At 39.4% G+C, this 26889-nt stretch overlaps 1 pseudogene; it reads right to left on the reverse strand.

Annotated features, from left to right (window-relative positions):
* Positions 1-2769: 2769 nt before the first annotated feature.
* LOC123250665 overlaps positions 2770-26889 on the reverse strand; it is a 177889-nt pseudogene continuing 153769 nt past the window's right edge.

The following is a 26889-nucleotide window of genomic DNA, read 5'->3' on the forward strand; positions in this document are numbered from 1 at the left end:
TAATGCAATAAAAATTATAATCAATAAGGGTTCATGGAAAGGCAAATTAAAATTTTAACTGGAAACTAAATAATTTAATTTTCCAAAATGGGTGGTCCAAAGAACAAATCATAGAAACAATCACTGATTTCATTGAAGAGAATGACAATGAGGAGACAACATATCAAAATTTATGGGATTCAATCAAAGCAGTATTCAGGAGAAAATTTATATCCCTGGGTGCTTATGTCAATTAAATAGAGAAAAAGCAGATTTTGTAACTAAAAAAAAATGAGAAGAAGAACAAAGTTAAAATACCCAAGTAAAGACTAAATTGGAAATTCTAAAAATCAAAGAAGTTAATAAAATTGAAAGTAAAAGAGTTATTAAACTAATAAATAAGACTAAGAGCTGCTTCTATGAAAAAAAAATAGAGCATTAGTTAATTTGATTAAAAAAAGTGATAGGGGCAGCTGGGTAGCTCAGTGGATTGAGAGCCAGGCCTAGAGACGGGAGGTCCTAGGTTCAAATCTGGCCTCAGACACTTCCCAGCTATGTGACCCTGGGCAAGTCACTTGACCCCCATTGCCTACCCTTACCACTCTTCCACCTATAAGTCAATACACAGAAGTTAAGGGTTTAAAATTAAAAAAAAAAAAGTGATAGATGGTGGCCTAGCAGTATCAGATCTTAAACTATACTTGGAAGCAATGATAACCTAAACAATCTGGTACTGACTAAGAAATAGAAGGATAGATCAATAGAACATAGGGGAAATGACCTCAGCAATCTACTGTTAATAAACCCAAAGGTCCCAGCTTGAGATAAGAACTCACTTTTTGGCGAAAATTGCTGGGAAAATTAGAAAACAGCATGGTAAAAACTATGTTTAGATCAATATCTCATATCCCATACCAAGATAAGATCAAAATGAGTACATGATTTAAACATGTAACATGATATTATAAGTAAGTTAGGGGAACATAGAATAGTTTATTTTCAGATCTATGGAAAAGGGAAGAATTTATGACCAAACAAGACATTGAGAACAAGATTAATATAAGAATACAAGATATAAAATGAATAATTTTGATTATATTATATTTAAAAAGTTTTGTACAAACAAAACCAATGCAACCAAGATTCACAAACTGGGGAAAAATTTTGTAACAAAATTTTCTGATAAAAGTCTCATTTCTCAACTGAAGAACTAAGCCAAATTTGTAAGAATCCAAGTCATTCCCCAATTGATAAATGGTCAAAGGATAAGAATAAGCAGTTCTCAGATGAAGAAACCAAAATTATTAGTAATCATATGAAAAATGTTCTAAATCCCTCTTGATTAGAGAAATGCAAATTAAAACAACTCTGAGGTATCACTTCACACCTATTAGATTGGCCAATAGGACAGTAAAGGAAAATGATAAATGTTGGAGGAGGTGTGGCAAAATTAGGATATTAATGCATTGCTAGTGGAATTATGAACTGATTCTGGAGGACAATTTGAAATTATGCTCAAAGAGCTACAAAAGAATGCATGTCCTTTTATTCAGTAATGCCGCTACTAAGTCTATATCCCAAAAAGATTAAAAAAAAAAAAAGCAAAAGAGAATTGACCTGTTTGTACAAATTTTATGGTTCCTTTCTTTGGAGTGGCAAAGAATTAGAAACTAAAGGGATGTCCCTTAATTGGGGAATGGCTGAACAAATTGTGGTATATGACAATGATGGAATATTATTGTGTTATAAGGAATGATGAACAGGATGATTTCAGAAAGAACTGGAAAATGTGAATTGGAACAACCTCCAGGAATTGATGCAGAGCAAAAGGAGTAGAACTAGGAGAACATTGTACACAGAGACTCATACATTGTGGCACAATGAAATATAATAGCAATTTTACTAATAGCAATGCAATGATCCAGGACAATCCAGAAGAACTTATGAGAAAGAACGCTAACCACATCCAGAAAAAGAACTATGGGAACAGAAATGCAGGCGAAAAACATCGATCACATGGTTTGATGGGGATATGATTGGGGATGTTGACTTTGAATGATCACTCTATTACAAATATTAATTATACCATGCAAAACACATTTCTATATTGACCATGTCCCCCAAAGGAAAAAAAAACCAACAAGAAAAATAAAGTGAAAAAATTATACATAAATGGTTCTTCATCCATAGATGAGAGCATTTTGAGTTACTCTTCATGTAGCCCTAAGACTGCAGGCAAATCATAGATGATGGGTGACTAAACCAGAAAGAGGTGTCCATTCCATAGGCTAGTATGGTACTATAGACAGGAAGAGATGATTTCCAGCCTTTTTTTTTTACATTGAATAAATTTTAATATTTTATTTTTCTCAGTTATATGTAAAAACTATTTAAAAATATTTATCATTAAAATTTTTGAGCTCTAGAGTATCTCTCTCCCAACCTCCTCTTTTTTTTTTTTTTTTTGACAGATGAACTTTATTCCAGAAAACAAAAGATGGGTGAACAGGCAGTTGCATGGAAGGGAAATGATAATTTGGACTCTCAGAAGATTCCATCTTCCCAGGGAAAAGGAAGGAAGGGTATTGGAGTAGATGCAGGAGTCATTGGGGAGATGGGCCTGTGGAGGTTAGAAATAGAGTATCATTGGAAGTCCTGCAGCAGGGCCTTGGAAAATGCCCCTTGTCTCTTGACTCAGTCACCATTTCCCCTGCAAGTACTACCACTTTGGTTTGTAGCTCCAGATCCAGGCTGGAGTCTATAATGGGTGGCTGTTCTCCAAAAGGCTCCCTAGTATCTCAGCATAGCTACCCTCCAAAACACTGTGTATCTCTATTCTCCAAGCCCCATGGCTAAAGGTACAATAGCAGCCCAAATAGCTGAGTGCCAGAAGGGTGCCAGGCTGGGAAGGGCACAATTGATGTTCAAATGCCAACACTGAGAGGAATGCAGCAACATATGAGCCTCAGCATAGCCAGAACAGTAATGTGGCACCTGCCCATGTGCTTGCCTGGTGCCAGGCCAGGGCACATTCCTGCACTAAAAGGCACACTGCCCTCTCCAGACAACATGACATCCTATAGCTGATGCCAGGCAGTGGCCAGTATCCAGACAGAGAGAATGGTAGCAGCCACCACAGAGGGCAATAGAAGGCCGTAAACTTCGAGGTAACGATAAGGGGCAGGGAAGATGGGATGTACAGTTCGCATTAGGAGCTGAGTGGTTCCAGACTAAGGAAGGTAGGCTGCCAAAGAGCAGACGGGCAGTTTATGCCACCAGTAGGGCCCAATGAGCTCTTTGGGGAGGGCTGAGAGGCTTCAGAATGGCCAAATAACATTCTCTATGCAGCTGAAGGAGGTTGGCAAACAGAGAGAGGAAGGAGAAATTGGGGGCTAGGTAGAAAAAAGAGGCAGAGCCAGTACCCATGCCTACCCTGACCTCATAGCCCAAGCAATGTGGCTATCCTTGTGAGCAGTCTAGCTCTCAGCAGGCTCAGGAAGAAACATTCAAAGATGGCAGTCTCAAACAATTCCTAACTCCAGGAGTAGGTTGTCACCAACAATGAGGCCTGCCAGTGTGAAGGAGAACCAAAGCCTAACCTGGGGCATAGGTCCTTGGTTCTCCCTTGTTTTGTTAGACACTATTATAGTGCCCAGGGTTTGGGGACCCTGGAGCCATAGTTGCAGTTCAAGCCCCAGTGGAGGCCCGAGGGTGCTGCCCTGGGTTCCATCTGGCTGATGGTACCTTACTGAGGACAAACTGCTGCTTATCTGCTTCCCAGAGCCTAGGCTCTGGGCAATGTTCAGCTGCCTCCCAGGCTCCCACCATTGAAGAAGAGAGGGGGAAAAAAAAGTGGGCCTCTTCACCCTTCTGGAGAGGCAAGCAATTTGATATAAGGTATACATGTGCAGTCAGGCAAAACATTTCCATATTAGTCATATGAAAGAAAATATAGATTTGAAAAAGCTCCTAGAAAAATAAAGAAAAAATAGTATGCTTTGATCTGGATTTACACTCCATCAGTTTTTCCCTAGAGATAAATAGCATTTTTCCTCAAAAATCATTTGGAATTGTCTTGGATCAGTATATTGCTGAGAATAGCTATCATTTACAATTGATCATTGTTCAATATTTATTTTTATATGTACAGTGTTCTCCTGGTTGTGCTCATTGCATCAGTTCATGTAAGTCTTTCCAGATGTTTCTGAGACCATCCTAATCATTATTTCTCATAGCATAATAATATTTCATCACTATCATATACTATAACTTGTTCAGCCATTGCCCAACTGACGGACATTTCCTCAATTTCCTGTTTTTTGCCACCACAAAAAGAGCTGCTATAATTATTTTTATACAAATTCTTTCCCATTTTTTATGTTCTCTCTGGGATACAGACCCAGAAGTGGTATTACAGTATCAAAGAGTATATGAAATTTTTACTGGAGATGTTACAAATGAGTTTATATTCTAACTTGGGTTTGCTTTGACAGTTTTCTCTCTCAGTTTGTCAGGTAAGTTAGATGTTTAGTGACTAAGGTGCTTTCTGGGCTCTTTTAGCCTCTTCATTTTGGCAATTAATTTACATTGGTTGAACTTGTGTATTAAATTGTTGTAGTTGGTATCAAAGCTATTTCTATTGTTCATTTCTCATTTTTAATCATCAGTAACTTATTTAGATAATTTAGGGTTGCCATTTTATTGTATGCTACATAGTTTTCCTCCATTTCATTCTTTTTTTTTTTTAAACCCTTACCTTCCAACTTGGAGTCAATACTGTGTATTGGCTCCAAGGCAGAAGAGTGGTAAGGGTAGGCAATGGGGGTCAAGTGACTTGCCCAGGGTCACACAGCTGGGAAGTGTCTGAGGCCAGATTTGAACCTAGGACCTCCCATCTCTAGGCCTAGCTCTCAATCCACTGAGCTACCCAGCTGCCCCCTCCATTTCATTCTTTCTCTTTCTCCCTTCTTTCCTTCATTTCTTCTTCTCTCCCTCTCTTCAAGTATTTTCCTCCCCCTCTTCCATTCCTTCCTTTCTTCTTCCTCTCCTTTCCTTCCCTTTTCTTTCCTATCTTTTCCTTCCTTTTTTAAAAGTTCAATCAATCAATCAATTAATTAATTAAGAATTTTTTTCCATGGTTACATGATTCCTTCCTTCCTTCACATTACCTTTTTCCTTCCTTCATTCCTTGCTACTTGGACTTCAGAAAATGTTTAGTTAATTTCTGATTATTTCCTGTCCACTTACTGTGGGATGATTTACTACTAGGCCAGAATTGGGTATGTATACAAGAATTACTAACAGGTCAAATTGATCTCTTTTTTGGTTATGTTTGAGTGTGGAAGACAAATTGCTGTGGGTTTCTAGGCAGAGAGGTCTTGCTCTTGCTCTTTCTTGGAGTCATCATAAAACTGCAAGTGCATGATGAAAACATGCTGACTCTATTAATATTTCCTATTCAAGATGTTCATTAGCCACCATTTAAAAAAAAACATTACCTTCTGTCTTGGAATCACTACTAATTCCAAGGCAGAAGAGCACTAAGGTCTAGGCAATGGGGGTTATGTGTCTTGCCCAGGATCACACAGCTAAGAATTGTCTGAAGCCAGATTTGAACCTAAGACCTCCTGTCTCTAGGCCTGACTCTCTATTGATTGAGCCACCTATACATTTTAGAATTTTGCCAGGAATTGACCTGCTTGAAAACTCCTTTCCCTTTCTTTCTAATTAGGACTTTTGCCCTTCCGGTCATCCTATGACTTTCAAATTGTTAACATTGCCTTACCATTCACATTTATCATTTCTTTAATATATATAGTTCAGAAGGGCCTAGTGACTTGAACTTATCAGGAAAAGTTATTCTTTAATTTAGTTTCTCCTTCTTTAGCATGGGTTTTAATTACCTATTAGTCATTTTTGTTTTGTCTTTTATGATCTGGACATCATTTCCCTTGGCAAACAATATAGAAACAAAATAAAAACTGAATAGCCTTGCCTTCTCTCTTTCTTCAGTAATCATCATTCAATCTTCTCTGAGTAACAGCACTAAACTTTCTTTAATCTTCTTGCTTTCCCTAGCACAGTGTAATCAGCCTGAAGGGGCTTATGGTATCTTTCCATGAAGCATGTGCCCAAAGCTCTCTTGGAAACTTTAAGGGACTTCAAGGATATAGTAACTCATTCCCTAAGTCTTTGGGGAATGATGAACTTATTGCTATGGCTAAATAAATCTCCTTTTGTCAACTGTTGACTAATGTGTGATTTTCTTGTCGTGTTCTGATATTAAAACTCTTGAAAATTTTGGTGATTTTAGTCGTTCCCCTTCCCTTATTCCCCTTCCCCCCTTTGTCCTCTTCCTGACTCCCTTTAATGGCAGTCCCTCACCTCATCCCCCCAGGGCTGGATCTTAAAAAGTATCACCCTCCTCCTATATAGGACAGTTCATTTTTCATCTTCTGGAGTAACAGGAGGTAGGATTCATAAAGAGGAGTTGAGTTCTGTTGCAAGTGAGTGTGTGTGTGTGTGTGTCAATTTATGCAGCTATGCTGCTTAGATCCTGATGGATAGAGGGCGGGGAAGACAGTGTTCAGTGACTGTTCACTTCTAATAAGGGAGAAACATATAAATTACATAGGCATATACAAGATATCTACAATGATATGTAATTGAAGGTAATTTCAGAGTGTAGGAAGTAGTAGTAGAGAAAGCTGGGAAAAGGTTTCTACAGAAAGTGAAGCTTGGGCTGTCTTCTCTCTCTCTCTTTTTAAGAACCCTTGCCTTCAGTTTTAGAATCAATACTTTGTATTGGTTCCAAGGCAGAAGAGTGGTAAGGACTAGGAAATAGGGATTAAGTGACTTGCCCAGCACCACCCAGCTAGGAAGTGTCTGAGGCTAGATTTGAACCGAAGATCTCCAGTCTCTCAATCCATTGAGCCAACTAGCTGCCCCCAGATATTTGAGACAGCAATTTCTATTCTGTTTTCTTTTCACCTCTTAAGATATAACCTTTTCCCAACTCCATCCCAAAATGAGGCATCTCTATTTCTAACTCAAATCAGAATTCATCTTGAGAGTAGAATTATAATCAGCTATTATGTTTTAGTAAGTGCAGAAAGCAGCAGATTGAAATCTCATGTCTCTAGCAGGGCTTAAAGAGGAAAATTCAAAGACTTGAATAGTTCTGTACTTACTCCTCTTCCTTCCAACCCAGAACACTTTCCCTATCTTAATAATCCAAGTTTGCTGTCTTGAAATTTGCCAAGGGGAAGAAAAAGGCAGAATGAGAAAGGAGAGTGTAGGAAATGCTCACCAGAAATAGGTGATCACTCCCTTCAAGACCAGAAAAATGGGGATGACTCAGAATGCATGAAAGTCACATTATACCTCTTTGCCTTGGTTCTGATCCTTCCTCTGGTACTGGAATCCATGGTTCCCTGTTGAATCAATCAATCTCTTTTCTTTCTTTGGTATTCTGAGACTGCCTCTACCTCTGTGTGATGCCAAGTTCCTTTTCTTGATCAAGGATGACTCAGTTTTGCCCGTCTCTTGTCTGCATTAAAAGTTCAGTGTCTGTTGCTTTGCTGCTCTACTCTACAGAAATGTCTTGCATAGTTCTTGTAATGAAATGTGAGGGCAAATGTGTCTCTGGGCTAATTAACACATTTCCAATTCTTTTTAATGAGGCTCACTCCAGGTCCGCTGCACTGGCTTTGCTGACATTCTATTTTCCTCTTATCTACATGATCAGTTCTCCCTCCTCCAGTCTTTTTTTTTTTTAAATTTTATGCATTTATTAATATTCATTTTTAACCTGATTACATGCTTCATACCCCTACTTTCCCCTTCACCCCCCACTCTCCCCTCACCCATGGCTGACGCACATTTCCACTGGTTGTAACATGTGTCCTTGTTCAGGGCCCATTCCCTCCAGTCTTTTGGGGGATGGATAAAAATATTTCCACCCTTTTGCATTCATTTTTTTTCTGCCTCCTTTAATCTTTTAACAAATAGGACCAAATTACTCTGAAGCTCAAGAAAATCTCAAAAAGTAATAGAACAAAGGGGCAGGTAGGTGGTTTGGTGGATTGGAAGCCAGGCCTGGAGATGGGAGATCTTGGGTTCAAATCTAGCCTCAGATACTTCCTCGCTGTGTGAGCCTGGGCAAGTCACTTAACCCTCATTGCCTACCCCTTACCAAGATGGAAAGTAAGGTTTTAAAAAAAGTAATAGAAATATCTGGAGAGTAGGATAAAGCTAGCAGTAGCCATTTGCATCTCTGCTGCTATGATAGACTCAATGCCCCTTTTAACACCTAATAGCAGGAAAAGGATTATTATCCACATTGTAAGAAAGAGCAGCATCTGTAAAGACTGGGTGCTTAGACCAAAAGCGTACTGGTGAAGCACAGACTATGAAACAGCTACTACCTAATGGAGCTCCCTAGTGCATCTAGGTGGCACAGTGGATAGTGTTGGATCTGGAGTCAGGAAGACTCATCTTTCTGAATTTAAATCTAGCCTTAGAAGCTTACTAGCTGTGTATTCCTGGGGAAGTCACTTAACCCCTTTTGCTTTAGTTTCCTTCATTTGTAAAATGAGCCAGAGAAGAAAATGGCAAACCACTTTAGTGTCTTTGCCAAGAAAACCCCAAATAGGGTCATAAAGAGCTGGACACAACTGAAATGACTGAAGAACAACAACAGATCTCCCTAAGCCAAATAGGTACCAGTCCCATTGGGTTCTGATATTTAAAATCAAGTTCCTATAAGGCTCTTTCATACTTGTTCCCAAGAGACAACTGTTTTCTTTCCAGTAAGAGTTGTTGACATTCGGTTTTGCCATTTCTCAGTGGCTGATCTTTCATTCAGAGAGAAAGTTCCATTAACTTCCTTGTTTTACCCCTGGGGCTTTGAACAACTTCCTTTTTTAAAGGTATTTTAGTTGCTTGTTTCTTTCCTCCTTCCATTAGAATAAGGATTAAATGGGAAGAAAAGGACTAGTATCAGGATCACTCCACAGGGAATAGAATAGAAACGTTAGAATTGAAAGGAAGTTTAGTGATCTGCCTTCATTTTATGGATAAAGAAACTGAACCCAGAGGAGAGAAGAGCCTTATTCTAGGTAACACAATCAGCTAGCGTCAGAAAAAAATTCAAACTTAAGACTTCCTAGCTTATACCCTGTGCTTGCCATTTTCCCCCCTCTACCTTATGCTGTCTTACACCCCTTCTGGCTATGACTTATTTAAACCTAGAATCACATTTAGTTGTGGCTTATTTAAACTAAGAATCACTTCTCTCTTTGCCTTATTTAAACAAGACCCAATCGCAGTACCTTTATCCTCATTCATTATAAAGATATTGTATTTTACCAATTACATGTAATAACAAATTTCCACTTAAGTTTTCCAAAGTTATATGATCCAAATTGTCTCCCTCCCTCCCTTCCTTCTTCTTTCCCTTTTCTAGGAGTTGGCAAGCAATTCACCTTTATCCTCTTTCAGGGCAGTTTGGTGGCATGGTAGATAGAACACTGGAACCAGGAATCAAAGACAGTCTGTGTTCAAATTCAGTTGTGACTCTGGACAAATCATTTAATCTCTTTTTGCCCTTTAAGAATGGGAATGACTCACAGGATCTGTGAAAGCCACCTTATGGCCCTCTGGTCTGGTCCTTATGGTTCTGGGATCCCTGGTTCCTTGATTGATCAATATCTTTTCCCCCTTTGGCTTTCTGTTGCCTCCACCTCTACATGATGCCATATTCTTTTTCTGGATCATGGGTGACTCAGTTTTTCTCATCTGTAAATGAGGATAATGAAAACCTCCAAGGATTGTTATGAGGATAAAATGAGATAATATTTGTAAAAGCACTTTGCAGTCATCAAGGCTCTATATAAATGCTAGCTTCTTCTGATGATGATGATGACAATGATGATGATGATGAGTGGGAGAAAAATAATCTCTCCGTGAGCAGAAAGGATGGCCTTCCCCAATCTTGGGCTGGGCTCACAGCTTTGGTAGCCTATACAACCTAACTCTGTGCTTGCCTTTGGGAGAAAAGAACATGGTTCCTGGGCTCCCTGTCTTAAATAATAGACCCTGTCTCAGGCCAGTGTTCTTTGTTGCTGGAAGCTGTTACCTTAGGGTTGCAGTAATGTTTTACACCAATCCTCTGGGGCAGAAGAAACTTTAGAAAGGCAGAACAACTCTAAAAGGCACCAGCTGGCGACAAGCCCACATCTTTCACAACCACAAAGGAGCTGGCTCCAATTTCCTTATCAGATTGTAAATGCACAAGGTACATACTCATTGCCCACCAAAGATAAAAACTCTGTAGGCTGTTCTGTAACCAGACTAGAGGCACTTATCGTCATTCTGTGTATATTCTGGCCCTGTGTTTTTTCCTGGAATCAGGTGCACCTGAGAGCAGGCCTGCTATCACCATTTCAGTACTTCAAAGGTTGCATGGCTTCACCGGTATGGATATTTCCTCATAAAATGCAACCTACCAAGGCTAGTAAGTGGGGTCAAGAGTTGTCATGGCTTTAGACTGTCATCATTTAGTGGTCAATCTTCTGTCCATAAGTCTCTCTGACTCTAGCTGGGCTGGTTATTGGATGACAGACACACAAGCCAGTCTGAGCACATACTTGAAGTCTTTCAGTTTGATCACACACCCCAAAGCTTGCACCTCAGTGCCTTAGAGAATCACAGAAGGACTTGGGTCTGCAGATTTTTTTTTTCTTACATCAACTTTATGAGGTAGTTAGTGTAAGTATGATCATAACCATTTTACAGATGGGGAATCTAATCTAGGAGAAATTAGGTGACTTATCTGTGGCCATGAAGCCAGTAATACCAAGTTCCTATTTCTAAGAGAATGGGCTCCAAATAAACCAAGGAATAATTCGGATTCTTTTCCTATTCATTTCATTTTCTCTATCCTCTACTTTCCTCAATCAATTACAATGTTTGAAAATCCCAAAATGTATATTTGTGAATGGAGATAAAAGGTAATACTAAACTTTCCCACCAGTCACCAAGCTAGATTTTCTGAAAATATGAGGAAGCAACTCTACCTTATATCTCTATTTTTCCTTTTAAAAAGTAGAAAGCTGAGAAACCATCTTAGAAGTTTCTATCCCTATCTGGATGCAGATCTGAAAGATTGCAGTACCCTACTCTCATTTTCAGTCCTTTCAAAGCCTCAGTTTACTATACAGAATATCCCTTCTATTTGGAAATACGAGTCATGTAGTACAGGTTTTCTCCTTTTCCCTTCTTTCTTGTGAATGATGGATTACTGAATAATCATTAATTTGGACACAGATTCTTTGCTACCAAATGTAGGAGTAGATATGAGTGGGGGAAAGTGATGATAACCTTCTTTTTCATTTTAAAATTCCCAATACACAAATAGGCTAATCCACTGGCTTTAGTGAGTGGCCTTATTTCACCTCCCTGTTTTTTTTTTTTCTTTCTTCCTTATCCTTTTGAGAGAGACAGGAGGCATGCAATGAGAGAAGGCATTTGGAACAGGTACAAAATATAATAATGATGAAAGACTGCATTTCCTCAGATGCCATGGACCCCTGTCTGGAGCTACAGTGGAGACCAGGATGGCAAGGAAACTTTCCCATGGGCATGAGAATGAGAATGGCTATTACTTGACAGGGGTTAGTGATCTGAGCAGAAATCTGACATTGTCTTCACAGAAGTTTCAAATCCCCCTTCTGGTAGCAAAGAAATTTTGTGTAGATTTTCCTTAGTGGATATGTGAGAATTTGGAAGCCATTAAAACCTGAGAGAAAGGGGGGGAAAAGTTGTCTAAAACTTCCTAATCACAGGAAGAATGCCTATGGAATAAGCTGGTATGAGAGACAGAATATTACAGAGCTGATGGTGATCTCCAGTGGCAGAGAGACTTTTCTTATCAATATTTCCCTACATAGATGAATTCATAGATTTACTCCAAAAAAGAAAAAGAAAAAAAAGCCTATCCAATAAGGGAGGAAAGGGCAAAGGTAAAGGAACAAGAAAGGAACCCCCAGATTGGAAAAAAATGCTGTAAATGAAAAGTTAATTGGAACGAGAGCTAACATGATTGGTTCTTACTACAAGGCCCACAATGCTAAAGGAGTAGCCAACTTAATGGGTTTGAGGGAAGACTTCAGAATTATTCTTATTTGCTTTTCTTTGATTACTCAGGGGGTTTGAACTTTTTTCAAATGATTAGTCATAATTTGTACTTCTTCCTTTGTAAAATACTTGTTATATCAACTGACCATTTGTCCATTAGAATAATTTTCTTGTAAATTGTGAATGTGGTGCTTTTATCTGATGTATTTATCACACATATTTTGCTTCCTCTACTCCAGGTACATCAGCTGCTTTTTTGTTTGTTTGTTTGTTTTAAACCCTTACATTCCATCTTGGAGTCAGTACCACGTAAGGATTGGCAGTGGAGGTCAAGTGACTTGCCCAGGGTCACACAGCTGGAAAGTGTCTGAGGCCAGATTTGAACCTAGGACCTCGGGTCTCTAGGTCTGGCTCTCAATCCACTGAGCTACCCAGCCACCCCCCATCAGCTGCTTTTTTAAAAGCATTGTAACTGTGTTACTTTTTGCTAAAAAGAATTTTTACTTTTATATCATTATGTTTAAATTTATACAAATAATATATTTCTCTGTTTGGTAGTTAATCATTTCCTCCATATAGTTAATAGATATAAATTTATCACTTTCATATTATAAGTATAATATTTGGTTTTCTTTTAAAAATGTTTAATTTGTTGATCCCAATTGAGTTTATTCTGGTGTGTTCTATAATAACAATACCTGCATAGTGTTTGATGTTATCTCATTTGAGCCTCATAACAACCCTGAAAGGTATTTACCGAATATGTTATTTCTCCCATTTAAGGGAGGAGGAAATTCAGGAGCTTAGAGTTTAAAAGGCTTCCCCAAAGTAACTCATTTGTGAGATTACAGCCCAGGTCCACCACTCACCAGTTTTTCTGAGCTATTTCTCAAGGTAAGCTTCTAAATTAATTTCTTTTTCAAAAAATTGCAAACAACCATTAAAGCATAACAGCCTATGAGACTGTAATCCTTGCTTCTGGGGAGGCTGAGGCTGCTGATTTGCTTGAGGAGCATAGCATGCATGTGGAACCTACTATGTGCCAAGAACTATGCTGTGTTTTTATCAAATATTATTTTATTTGATCCTTACAATAACCCTGGAACATAAATGCTAGCATCTCCATTTTACAGTTGACAAAACTGAGGCAAACAGAGGTTAAGTGTCTTGCCCAGAGTCATAGAGCCAGTAAATGTCTGAGACCAGATTTTATCCCCAGTCTACTTCAGTTTTCTGGTCCCAGTGTTTTATGTATTGCACCACCTTAAATTCAGGAGTTCTGAGCTATAGTAGGGGGAGACATGATTAGGTATCTGCACTAAGCCCTTCACCAATATGGTGTACTCCCAGAACACCAGAGGAAGGAAAACCTGATAATGAAAGGCTGCTGTACTTCTAGTCTGGCTGAGATGAGAGACCTCACCTTTTTTTTTTTTTTTTTTTAAATCCTTATTTTCTCTCTTAGCAACAATTCCAAGACTGGAGGGCTAGAGCTAAGCAATTGGGATTAAGAGACTTGTTCCATACAGCTAGGAAGTATCTGAGGCCAGATTGGAACCCAGGACTTCCCATCTTTAAGTCTGGCTCTCCATCCCCTGAACCACCTAGCTGTCCCAATCCTGTATGATTCTTGTCTATACCCTCCCACTAGTTCACCACAGGGGCCCATCTGATGTGCTTGTGATATTGTATAGGAACCAGTTGGCTGTCCATCCACTTCCTCAGCCCATCTTTTTGGATTACCTGTAACATGCCATCTTCTGACTCTAGACCTCTTCACTGACTTTCCCAAAGCCTAGACTTTCCCTCCTCCTAGCTTTCTTAGCTTCCTTCAAGACTCAAATCCTACCTTTCTCCAACCCACCCTTCCCCACCAATGCCTTTCCTCTGAGATAACCTTCCATTTACACTGTTTATATGTTGTAAACACTGTTTTTTTATGTTGTCTCCCTCATTAGAATATATGAGCATCCTAAGAGCTTTTTGTCTTTCTTTGATTCCTAACCCTTAGCACAGTGCTAGGCACTTATTAAATGTTCAAATAAATGTTTGTCAACTGACTGACATCAACTAGCTGCGTTGGTGACTCATGTGGGGACATTTAATTGAGAAAACTAAGCTTTCTTCTGGGGCAGGTGGTATAGAGGATAAGAAAAACTTCTGTCCAAATCCAACTTGGTAGCTGAATCGGTCTGAGCAAGTCATTCAACTTTCTCTTGGCTCCAGTTTTCTCATCTGTAAAAAGAGGATAATAATGGCGCTTACTTCCCAGGGTTTTTGTGAGGACCAAATGAGCTAGTAAAATTATATAGAGCTTAGCATAATTCCTGGTGTATAGAAAGTGTTATATAAATGTTATTATTTGGTTGTTTTCAGTTATATCTGATTCCTTGTGATCCCATTTGGGATTTTCTTGGCAAAGATATTTGGAATGGTTTGCCATTTCCTTCTGCAACTCATTTTACAGATGAGGAAACTGAGGCCAATAGGATTAAGTGATTTGCTCAGGGTCATCCACCTACTAAGTGTCTCAGTTCAGATTTTACCTTAGAAAGATGTCTTTCTGACTCCAGATCCAGAACTCTATCCAATGAGCCACCCAGCTGCTAATATAAATGTTAGTTGTTGTTGTTGTTGTTGTTGTTGTTGTTGTTGTTATACTATACTACTACAGTTTCTCAAGATAGGTGGCTCAGTGGATTGAGAGCCTGTGTGACTCTGGGCAAGTCATTTACCCCATTTGACTAGCCCTTATCCTTCTGTCTTAATAATTTACATTTTTAAAAGTCTGTCTACCTTTTATTAACACTATGCACAACTCTAAACAATATCAGCCATAAAATACTCCTCAAAAATGTTTTTTTGTGGGTTTAATTATTGTGAGGCAGTAGTCGGCTGGGACTAAGCTACTGGTATAAATTTAAATAGAGAGTAAGTTCATTTTGGCTCTGAAGTTCAAGCTCACTCCAGGTGTAGTTTGTGTCTCTGTCCCTATGGTACTACATATTCTTGCATTTAAAAAGTAGGGTTGAAATAAACAATGACAGCATAGCAATTATAAGGATAAAAAAACAGAACATGAGTAATTGCAATTCTGTCCAATATGACCACTTGGAATTTCTATTTCTGTTTAAAATTTGAAACACCGAAACTGAGGATGATCTGCAAAGCATAATATTTTTGTTTAGTTCATACATGAAAAATTTTACTGCATTTGAGTAACAGCTTTAAAATGGAAATTTATTCCTTTATAAATTGTTAATAATTTGTTTTAAAACTAAAGAACAAATCAAGAAACTAAAACATTGCAACAGTGGTCCAATGTATCAGAAGCTTCTCAAATGGTAACCTCTGCATGTTTCAGTTTTATAAAAATTTACCTATGAATTGGGGTTTTGGTGAATTTCTGCCAAATTTATCTATATGTCTAAGGCTTTTCCTAATTGCTTCTATATTAGTTGCTTCATGTGAAAGAAACTTTTAAAAATTAAAATTAATGGAAAAATTGGGGCTATACTCTATTGAACATGCATATTCAAACATCAGTTGTAAAGGGGTTATAACAAATTTGAAGAAGTATTTTTTGGTTTGTTTTTAAACCTTTACTTTCTTTCTTAATAACCACTCTAAGACAAAAGGGCAAGGCTTAGGCACACAAGATTAAGTGACTTACCCAGGATCACACCAGCTGAAAGTATCTGAGGCAAGATTTGAACCCAGATACTTCTGACTACCCTTGAGGCCTGAGGAGATCAGCTTGAGCCCCTGTTCTTGAATCTTCTCTCCAATATCAAATGCCAGTGATTCTATATCAGCCAACCAGGCTCAGCTACCTACAAAGTCTGGCATGAACTCCAACTCCCAGATCTCTGGTGGGCTATTTTTCTAAATTTCCTGAAACTCATAAGGCAATAATTTTCTCCATTTTTTCTTCACCTAAAAGAAGGAAAATACAGCCATGTACTTATGGTTTCGTGTCAATATAGGTGATGTGAGTAGCTCTTGAACTTGGCTATAACATTCCTGGGAGTTTGGGGATTTATTGCAGGAAGTGACGTAGGGATTCTTTCAATCTCTATTTTACCCTCTTTTTCAAGAATATCAGGGCAATTTCTTGGATAATTTCTTGTGTCAAAGCTTTTTTATTTTTTTGTCATGACTTTCAGGTAGTCCAGTAATTCTTAGGCTATTTTCCAAGTCAATCATTTTTTCAATGAGATATTTCATATTTTCTTCTATTTCTTTCATTCTTTTTATTTTGTTTTATTGTTTCTTGATGCCTTGTGAGGTCAATAGCTTCTATTTTTCTAATTCTAATTTTTAAGAACTGAATTTCTTCCATGATCTTTTGATCCTCCTTTTCCATTTTGGTCCATTCTTCTTTTCATGTCACTCTTTTCTTCATTTGATTTTTTTGCCTCTTTTTCCAGTAGATCAATTCTAGTTGTTAGACACTTTTTTCTTCATTTAATTTTTGTCTCTTTTTCCAGTTGACCAGTTTTGCTTTCTAAACTGTTTTCTTTTTCTGTTTTTTTTAACCTGTCTTATTTTATTTTTGAATTCCTTTTTGAGTTCTTCCAGAGTGTAAATCCAATTCCCATTTTTTTTGTGTTTTTTTTTTTTTTTTTTTTTTTGAGGTTTTGCTTTAGTTCTTTGTATCCTGTCATCCTCTTTGTTTCTGCTCTCTGGTCTTCCCTGCTCACCCACCCTCCCCTCAACTTTCCATATACCTTCTTTTTCTGTTGTTTTTAGCCTGTGGGTTATAAACTCTCTGGATTAGGCCAGTTGAACTAATCTGCCTTGGGGCTAATTCTTTCTAGGTAGTAGGTTTACTGATTCTCTCTTGGCTGGTTTACTAGATTAGGCTGGTTAAGCTAATCTGCCCTGCAGACCTGAAGGTGTCAGTCAGATAGACATTTGGTCCTCCTTGCCAGCTGTTGTTGGGACACAGGACCCCAAGGGGTGTATCTGAGGTACTCCTCTGCCAGTGCAGTCCGCATCCCAGAATCCCAAAGTCAGCCTAAGCCAAATCATACATCCCATTGCCATAGGTGGAGAGTGGGGGAAGTCAACCAAGACTTCTCTGTGTGCAGTTTTGTTTCTGATCCTCACCTTATCCCATGGAAATTGACTCTCTCTCTGCCTACTTTTCAAGCTTTGTCCAGCAGGAGAAGAGACCTGTCATTCTGTCTTATTGATGGGTTTGGGTTCCTGTCTTTTTGTCGTACTTTTTAAAGGTTTGTATGGAAACTAAGTCAGAGCAGTTTTGACTTCTGCTGCTACTGAGCCACCATCTTGACTCTGCCTTGGAAGGTAAGAGGTTGTTTTTTTTAAAAACCCTTCACAACTGGGGTTCAGTCTACCTTTCTAGCCCTATTAGCCATTACTCTGTTTCACATTCTTCTGTCTAGCCAAACTGTCCTTTTTGCTTGCTATTTCTCATACACCTTCTTCATACCTTTGTCCTTGCTATTCCACCTTCCTAGAATCTGTCTTAGTTATTAAGGCAGAAAGTAAGAGTTTAAAAAAAAATGATAATTTTTTTATCACATATATATTTTATTTATCATATATATCATATATATATACATATATATCATTTAAACCCTCAATGAGTTTACAATATGTTGGGAGAGAGACAACATGCAAAAATATGTATATATGTGTGTATGTACATATACATATGTGTATATATGTATACATATATACACACACAAGAACAAGTTATATACAGTGATCCTTCACCTATCATGGGAGTTACATTCCAGAAACCCCTGAGATAGGTGAAAATCCTCAAAGTAGTGGGAGAACAAACAGACCAATGTATAGTCACTGAGCCAATCAACAAGCCAGGATACAGAACACAGTGCTGTGGTTGGTTGCCTTTGTGCAAGTGGTAGTGGCATACTGCATTTCCATTATGTACTGTAAAAGTGAAATTTGGGAATGCCATCTAAAAGTGTATATATTTCTATGGACAAGGGAAATGTATCAAAACTACATTTCCCGTGATCCGACATGGTCCAACTGGTTTCCATTTCCGGGTCTTTGGGCTTGGGAAGGCCTACGTCTTGACCCAGGGAAGAGCTTAAATCTCCTGGGTTAGGAGGGAGTGGTCTCTTTGCCAGTAGGCTCTTGGCCAGGAAACAGGAGACAGTAATGGAGGCGGCAGTTTTGAATGCTTACAAGCGCGTGGTCTAATGATTTTTATCTATCAGCATGGCTTTAATTAAATTACTAATATATATATTTATACCAGCCTTTATCATTTTTCATATTAATAGTACAGTATGGTATTCATCTGCAAAATTCCATGATATAGAGAAAACTCCACAATACAGAATTAGATGTATATATTTTTTGAAAACCTGCAATACAGTGAAGCCACAATAAATGAACCAAGATATAGTGAGGGACGATTGTATAGGAGAAATAGGAAATACTTAACAGAAGGAAGACACTAAAATTAAGCCAGGTGGAGAGAGAAAGGCTTCCTTTGGAACATGGGGTTTTCGAATTTTCAATGTGAAAGTAAAAAAGACTACTAAAGTAGCAACGAAGGTCGATTTTTTTTTTTTAACCCCTACCTTCAGTCTTGGAATCAATACTGAGCATTACCCTAAAGTAGCCACCAGGCTCAAAAAGCCCATCTCTCATGATTGCTGTTTGCCTCTTGTGTTCAGGGAAGAATTCAGTTGCTTTCCAGTTCAGGGGCCAATCTTCTTGGATATATCTTCCACTTCCAGGGTGGGGGATACAAATAAGGGGACTAACCAGGCAGCTAGGTAGATAGCTTAGTGGATAGAACACACAGTCTGAAGTCAGGAGAAATCTGTCCTTAGACACTTCCAACTGTGTAATCCTGAGTAAGTCATTTAAGTCTGTTTGCCTTAGCTATCACATCTGTAAAAGGAGCTGGAGAAGGAAATGACAAATCACTCTGAAAAATCATTAAACAACGGTTATAACTAGAAGCCACTGGATAAACATATTTTTTAACAAAAATTCTACTAGAAGGGGTCAGGGCAAAAGCCTATTGCCCTTGAACACTCCATGGAGTACTAACTGCTACTGTATACATTGTCTCTATCAATGGCATATAAATTCCTTCAGGGTAGGGACTGCTCCATTTGTTGTTGTATCTGCATTGATTTGCACAGTGCCAGGTACCTAATAGGATCTTTGAAATCCTTGTGGATTTATTAGTTAATGCTGTTCCAAATGATTTTATAAGCAAATATTGTCTTAAGGCAAAGTCAGCCATTGACTGCCTTATCTATTTGGCGAGTTAAGTCAGGCATTTACTGATTTCCTTTCTTTCATTTCCTTGGTCATGGACAGTAATTTACAATAGGAATCAGGGACTCTAGAACTAGAAGGCTTCTCAGAAGCAGTCTAGTCCAACCCTCTCATTTTACAGTTGAGGAACCTGAGACTTAGGGTGGTTAAATGATTTGCCCAACATCACAGGGCTGGTAAGATATGAACCCGTTTCCTCTTCCTACAGAGTCAGTATTGTTTCTACCAATAACCTGACTTGGAATCTCATTGCTTGAAGGTCAGGTGTTATCATCCTTCCCCAAGGGTTCTCTGCTACCCTTATGGGAGTTCAGGCTCTCTGCAAATGACTCCAGCCCTAATTAATGGTGTTCCCTAAGTGTAGAGGTAGGCCTGCACCCCAGTTCCATTTAGTCACAAATAGTTGGGGTAGCTTTTTTCAAAGGGTTATTTATTTTAAAAAATGGAATAATAAATATACAAACCTATTCCTCCAAGCCATGGGAAGCATACTGTCTCTCTCCTCTTGCACTCTGGGGCAAGGAGAGGATTCAATTTATAGCTTAAGTCAATTCCTATAGATCATAAACACAGTCTCAGTTCCAGATCTGGCAAGGCTTCTTTACTGAACTGGTTAGCTGCACCATCATTTCTAGAATCTTGGCTCCAAGATTGCCATGGGTCAAACTCCTAGATCTGCTAGAGATCACCATTAGCACCTAGAAACTGAGAGGGACAAACAATACAGAACAGAGACCCCAGATCCATTTTTCAGAGCTGGAGGGAATGGTGGAGAAAGAGGTGGAGGAGAGAGACAGGGAAAGAGAAAGAGAGAGAGAGAGAAAGAGAGACAAAGAGATAGAAAGAGAGAGAGAGAAAGACTGAACTCTGGCTGAAATGTAATCTTTACCTTCTTGATGGAGAGCAGGAAGGAGAGGCAGAAAGAAAGACTATCTCAGTCTCATCAGTTTTAAAGTCATGGTTCATTCTGATTATCCATTTTAAATTAAATGCTAACCCCATTTATGCGGTATGCGGTAGGGGATGCAGAGGCCTCCCTATTAGGCAATTTGGAAATGCTTCAAAATCCTCTCTGGACACCTCCAAGTTAGGTGATTTGGGTATGCATAGACAAGGTTGGGTTATATATTCCATTAGTCTAATTTCTACATGAAATTACTGTATTTTATATCTATGTAATTTCTTCTGTACACATTCCATTTTTCCTAATCAATAAGTCATAGATAAGTTTGGAGTTGTTTTGATTGTACCCAGTATCTTTGTTTAAAAATAGCTTTACAGGCCTAGAGACAGGAGGTCCTAGGTTCAAACCCGGCCTCAGCCACTTCCCAGCTGTGTGACCCTGGGCAAGTCACTTGACCCCCATTGCCCACCCTTACCAATCTTCCACCTATGAGACAATGCACCGAAGTGCAGGGGTTTAAAAAAAATAGCTTTAAAATATCTGATTAAAAAAATCAGAAAGAAAACTAGCCACATTCAGAGGAATGTAAGGAATAAAATTTAGGTATTTATAGATATATATTAAAAATATGTGGCTGCCAGGAATCAACAATTTAGGTTGATTCCGTAATTAAATCAGACCCAAGTCAGCATCGGGTTGAAGAGTTTATTTACAATTGGTAGGTAAAAGTAGGAATAAAGAGAAAAGTAGAGGCTAGTCCAGGCCAAAGGCCTGGACTGAGAGAGAAGGTTAAGGGGGCTAAATAAATGAAGCTGTAAGCCACAAGACCCAACAGCCAGATAGGCAGAGTTTAGAATTGGCCCAGCAAGGCCAAGGAAGTCAGCCTAACTTACCCACGTGACAATATAGAGCATAAGCATTCTGTGGTCTCAGGAGATGCTTCTTCTTCCAGTTGGAGACAGCAACTCTCTCCCACAGGAAGTTCACTCACTTATTTAAAGAGATAGTGTCTTTCATCACTTCCTGTGGTCCACCTCTAATTCAAATCAACAGATGGCAGTTTCTACATTGATTAGGACTGCCCAAAGGGCAGTCCCTTATTCTTGATTTGTTACTTATTGTCACGTGTGGGTAACTCGTCTCCCCTCCCCACTAAGGGAGGTGAGAGTGACATCATTAGCACGCCTGGGTTGAGTAGATTTTTTATTATTAATGGGATCGAGCTAATTCTATTTACACAGGAAGAACTGTGGGAGGAGAAACACAGAAGAAAAACAACTGCTTGAACACATGGGCTGATGGGGATATTATTGGGGATGTAGACAGTAAAAGATAACTCTAGTCCAACTATCAATAATATGGAATTAGGTCTTGATCAATGATACGTGTAAAACCCAGTGGAATTGTACATCGGCTAAGGGGGGTTAGGGGGAATTGGGGGAGAGGGAAAGAACATGAAATATGTAACTAGGAGAAAATATTTGAAATAAAAAAATAATTTCAAAAAATGATAAATCATCTTATTTAGTTAACAAAATTAACTTGTTTATTTTCATGTCCCCTTTTGACCTTGCATCTAGCTCACCATATTTCCCTTCATTTTATTGTTGCTATTTTAATGATCATTTACATATTTCTAAAAATTGCATTTATTGTTCTTGTTGCTTTGTTCTCTCTAAGTTTATTTTTCATTAAGTGATGAGGAAATGATTCATTATTTGATCTGGGATTCCTGTCTTTGCTACTATTCTGCAGACTTCCTTCTTTCGAAGTCTACTCCCTAGAGTCTCCTTCCTGTGGAATGTCATTCCTCTCTACAGGTCTTATCTTCAGTCCAAGCTGGATCTGTGACCTGGAACTGGGTATTAGACAAGAAAGTTGCCATTTCAAAACTGTTCTCATCACAGTGAGCCAGTATGTGTCTAATAGCACCCCATATTGTTGCCAAGATACAATTTACTCAATAAATTTTATAGTTTATTTTGTATATCTTTGGAAGATAAGGTGAAATGTAAAGGTGAAAAATTAATGGTTGGACAATAATTTTATGAAATTACGTGGTCACCAATATTTATTATATCTCGAGTCAGAAATTTATTTGCAAAATAGAGGGGAAACAAAGTAGAGAAATGTGAAAGAGGTTAGAGAAAATACCTATACTAGCCCTCAGTCACAGCCTCCTCCAAGATGGAAACTAGTCTATCCAGAAACCAGGAAAGGCATCAGTTCTTTTCACTCACCCAATGAAGTAATCCAGGAATCAGAGTCCAAGTTGAAGTTGCGAGCTCCAAGCCCATGATCCAAGCTAGTCTCCAGCGAAGCTCCTTTGAAGACTATCTCCAGAAGACACTCTCTTCAGACTATCTTCTCAAAGACAATCTGCCTCAAGCCAAAGGATTTTGTGACTTTTATGATGGCTCCTTGAACCATCCCCTCTTCACAGGGGCCAATCAGTTTCCAAATTGTCTAGCACTACCCAGGGGGCAGTGTCTGTAGGATCAACTTCTCACCTTCTGAAGCTTAAGTTCTCATCTAAGGGTGTGAAATTTCTAAAATTCATCTTCTGGAGAGGTGAATACTCATCCTGACTGATTAAGTTTCTGAGGGTATGAATTCATTAAGTGCTTTGCAAGCTCCTCCACCTAGTTCAAGGTTGTGTTAATTCAATCAAAAGGTGGGCAGAGGAGTGTTAATCCTATCTTCACAATCTAGTGAGGTACTTAAATTAGTGTTAACTCAGGCCAGAGTACACAGTAGAGTAAATAATTCTCTTTCACAGTATATAAGATAAATTAGGAGAAGACTCAGAAAGAAAGAACTAAGATTGAGGAGAACTGGAAATGCCTTCCTGCAGAAAGCAAAAATTTTCACTAAGACTTTAAAGGAGCCAGGAAAGCTATGGAGATCATTTCAGAGCTGAGAGATGGAAGGTCATTGTTTGAAGAAAGGTAAGGATCCCAGAACATGGAGAAGAAAGGATAAGGTATAAAGGTTGAAGGATCCAGTTTATGAAGGACTTTAAAAGATAGAGGGTTGGGGAAGTTAGGTAGCTCAGTGATTTGAGAGCTAGGAGAAATGTTACAAAAGTGGAAACAACAGAATGTGACCACTGATCCAATATGGTGGTGAGAGAGAATGAGGGACAGAGGATGACAATTAGTTTGTGAGTCTGGGTGACTGAGAAAGATGGTGGTAGCTTCCATAGTAAGTAATAAGGAAATTGGAAAGAGGAGAAGATTTTGTGGAGGAAGGCAATATGTTCTTTTTGGATAGGTTGAGTTTAAGATGTCTTTGGGACATCTGATATGAGATGTTTGCTAGGCAGTTGGATATAGTATGTAGATCTGAGAGTCATCTGCATAGAGATGATAATTAAAAATCATAGGAAGACCTACATGAAGTTATGAAGGATGAAATGAATGGAACAGCTAGGTGGTTCAGTGGATTGAGAGCCAGGCCCAGAGATGGGAGGTCCTAGGTTCAAATCTGGCCTCAGACACTCCTAGTTAGGACTCTGGGCAAGTCACTTAACTCCCATTACTTAGCCCGTATTGCTCTTCTGTCTTAGAACCAGCACACTTGGTTCTATTGTATTGATTCTAAGATGGAAGGTAAGGGTTTAAAAAACAAAAGAGAGAAATGAGGCAGAACCAAGAGAATATTCTACATAGCAAGAAAGCTATTCTTTGAAGAATGACTTGTATAAGGATGAAGGTGAGGAAAAAGAATTTTGGGTACAGAATGTTGCATGAGGGGAGCATGAAACAACAACGTCAGTTGGAGACAGTGGAGAATTCTGGGAAGGATTCCAGAGGAAGGAGCTTTTTGGTTTGGAGAGCTCAAGCTGGGAGGAAGTGGTGAGCTTACTCTGGGCAAACCTGAAGCCAACCTGTGGATTTCCCTGAACAGATGTGAATCCTAAAACCCTGTTTCTCTGTCAGCAGCCATATTACTACCATCAAAACAAAGAATATCTTGACCATTGGGGAGTCAGGACTCCATCTGGGAGTTGTAATAATAAAGGATCCAGCAACCAATGCTTGATAGAAGGGAAATAGAGAGAGAATCTATAGAGTCTCTCTTCCAGCTCTTCCCTGGGGCCAATATACACTGGGAGACTTTAAGGGAGTGTCACCCAGAAACTGGGTGACCTGGATGGTTGTGCCACAGGAGTTGGGGGTGAGGCTTCCCTATAAGATGAGGTACGTGGTGCCCCAATCTGATTCTGAATAAGGACAGAGTTCACACAAACCTCCCCCCAATCAGTTAAAATTCACAGTGGGTGGGGTCTGGCTTCAAGATGGAAGCAGCCAGACCCAGCTGTGGTTCCCCTCTCCCTTGTTGTCTCTCAGGCACTCTGGAATGCTATCTGACTGATGAATGGCTTTTATTATTCTCAATTCAGGAATTGGGGAAAGGGGTGAAGGGCAGAGGGATTTGGGGGTGCCCTCTTCACTATTCCTATGGGGTCTGTCACTTAGGTGGGAAACCCAATGATTCCCACTCCTAAGCTTCTCCCCCCTCATCCCTTCTCCTTCTATTTCTCTATTTCTGTCCTTTCCTATAATTCCTGGTTTTGTGTCCTGAAGCCCTCTCCTCTCCTTCTTCCTCAGAGAAATGTCCAGAATTCCCTCTGGTCTCAACTGTTAGCAACTGTCAGCACTGCCTTCTCTGACTCCTTTTGTCCCATGCACAAATCCCATCCTTACAGAGCAGACCCCCAAATCTCCGTGTCCTCACCTTTGCCATTCTGAGATGCCCTATCCAAACATATTTATAATTTAGTATAAAGACAGGAACTAGAGTTAGAATGAAGGAAAGGAGAAGCTTTGAGTGGTAGCCTGAATTGGCTCCCCAAAGTAAAGGACCTAGGGCTAGATACTTAGGGTGACCTTTTTCCCTTTATCCACCACCTCATCAACTACCCTGATTATCCTAATAAAACAAATAACAGTCAGATAGCAAGATATGGATTTTATTACAAGCAAAGAGGGGAAGGGGTTCTCACAGCATTTGCTTGGCTGAAGCCATCTCAGAGCCAGCCCCCTCTGTGGAGCCATCACTTGTCTGTGGGGAGGCTTTAGTTTGCCCAGGCTCTGGGTCAGCCTGGTCAGAGTTGCCACATACCTCAACACTTGTGGTAGCCTTCCCACTTCCTCTAAAGCTTGACTCCCATTCTCTGGAAGTACACCATTCCTAAGAAACCCCCCTTAGTTGCTTAGTGTTAGTGGCACCATAAAGGGAAGGCAGAGAGATTCACTATCTCTAGCTTATCTTTGTCAAATGGCACCTTCTCTAATAGAGAATGGGGAGGGAAGCATGGAACTAACTGGGTATTTTAATGAATCAAACAAATAAATCTAAATTAAAAAAATATGGGAAGTATTGATCACCAAGTGAAATAATATAGAGCAGTGATGGTGAACCTATGGCAGGGGTGCCAAAGATGGCACATGGAGCACTCTCTGTGGGCACACCACCCACCCCCTCCCCCTTCCATTTTGTTACTAGAAAGGCAGAGGGACTCAAGAGGAGCTATTCCCCCTCTCCCTCTCTATTGCATCTGATCACATTTTTTCCCATCCCCTGCCCCTCTGCCAATGGGAATGCACAAGGGATAAGGGGAGGAGCTCATAGGTGGCAGAACTGGAGGGGAGCAGAGTACTTGGGCCACTCCTCTCCCCCTCTCCACATGTACCTCTCTTCATCCGCTCTTCTGCCCAGCAGCCAAATGAGAGTGCTTCTTCCCTCTTCTGTCTGGGGTAAAGGGTATGACAGGCTGTGACACTCTGTCTCTGATCAGGGGCAAGCCCAGCACTTTATCTCTAAAAGGTTCACCATCACTGGTATATAGAGAGGAGAGAGGTCAGAATAGAACTTTGGGGAATCTCCATAATTAGTGGGTAGGATATGGATTAAGATCTAATAAAAGACCAGTCAAATGGGAAGGAGGAGAACCAGGAGAGAATAGTGCTATGAAAACCTAAAGAGAAAAGAGTATCAAGGAGAAGAGGCCTATTGACAATTAAAGATTGCAGAGAGGTCAAGAAGGATTAGTCTTTTTTTTTTAAACCCTTATCTTCTGTCTTAGAATCAATGCTAAGTATTGGTTCCAAGGCAGAAGAGCAATAAGTGCTAGGCAATGGGGGTTAAGTGACTTGCCCAGGTTCACACAGCTAGGAAATGTCTGAGGCTAGATTTCACCATCTCCAGGCCTGGCTCTCTATGCACTGAGACATCTAACTGCCCCTAAAAAGGATTAGTCTTGGGAATTGAAGATAATTAGAGAGGGCAGTGACCTGGGCAAGTTTTGATTCTAAGATAGAAAGTGAGAATTTGTTAAAAGTGAGATAATTAGCAACTCTGGAGAGAGCAGTTTCAGTCAGTTACCTTTAAGATCAAATACAGGGGAAACTAGGTGGCTCAGTGGATTGATATCCAAGCCTAGAGATGGGAGGTCCTAGGTTCAAATCTGGCCTCAGACACTTCTTAACTATGTGACCGTGGGCAAGTCACTTGACCTTCGTTGCTTAGTTTTTACTCCCCTGCCTTGGAACCAGTATTGATTC

Source organism: Gracilinanus agilis, chromosome 1 (genome assembly GCF_016433145.1).
Source record: "Gracilinanus agilis isolate LMUSP501 chromosome 1, AgileGrace, whole genome shotgun sequence".
NCBI lineage: Eukaryota > Metazoa > Chordata > Mammalia > Didelphimorphia > Didelphidae > Gracilinanus > Gracilinanus agilis.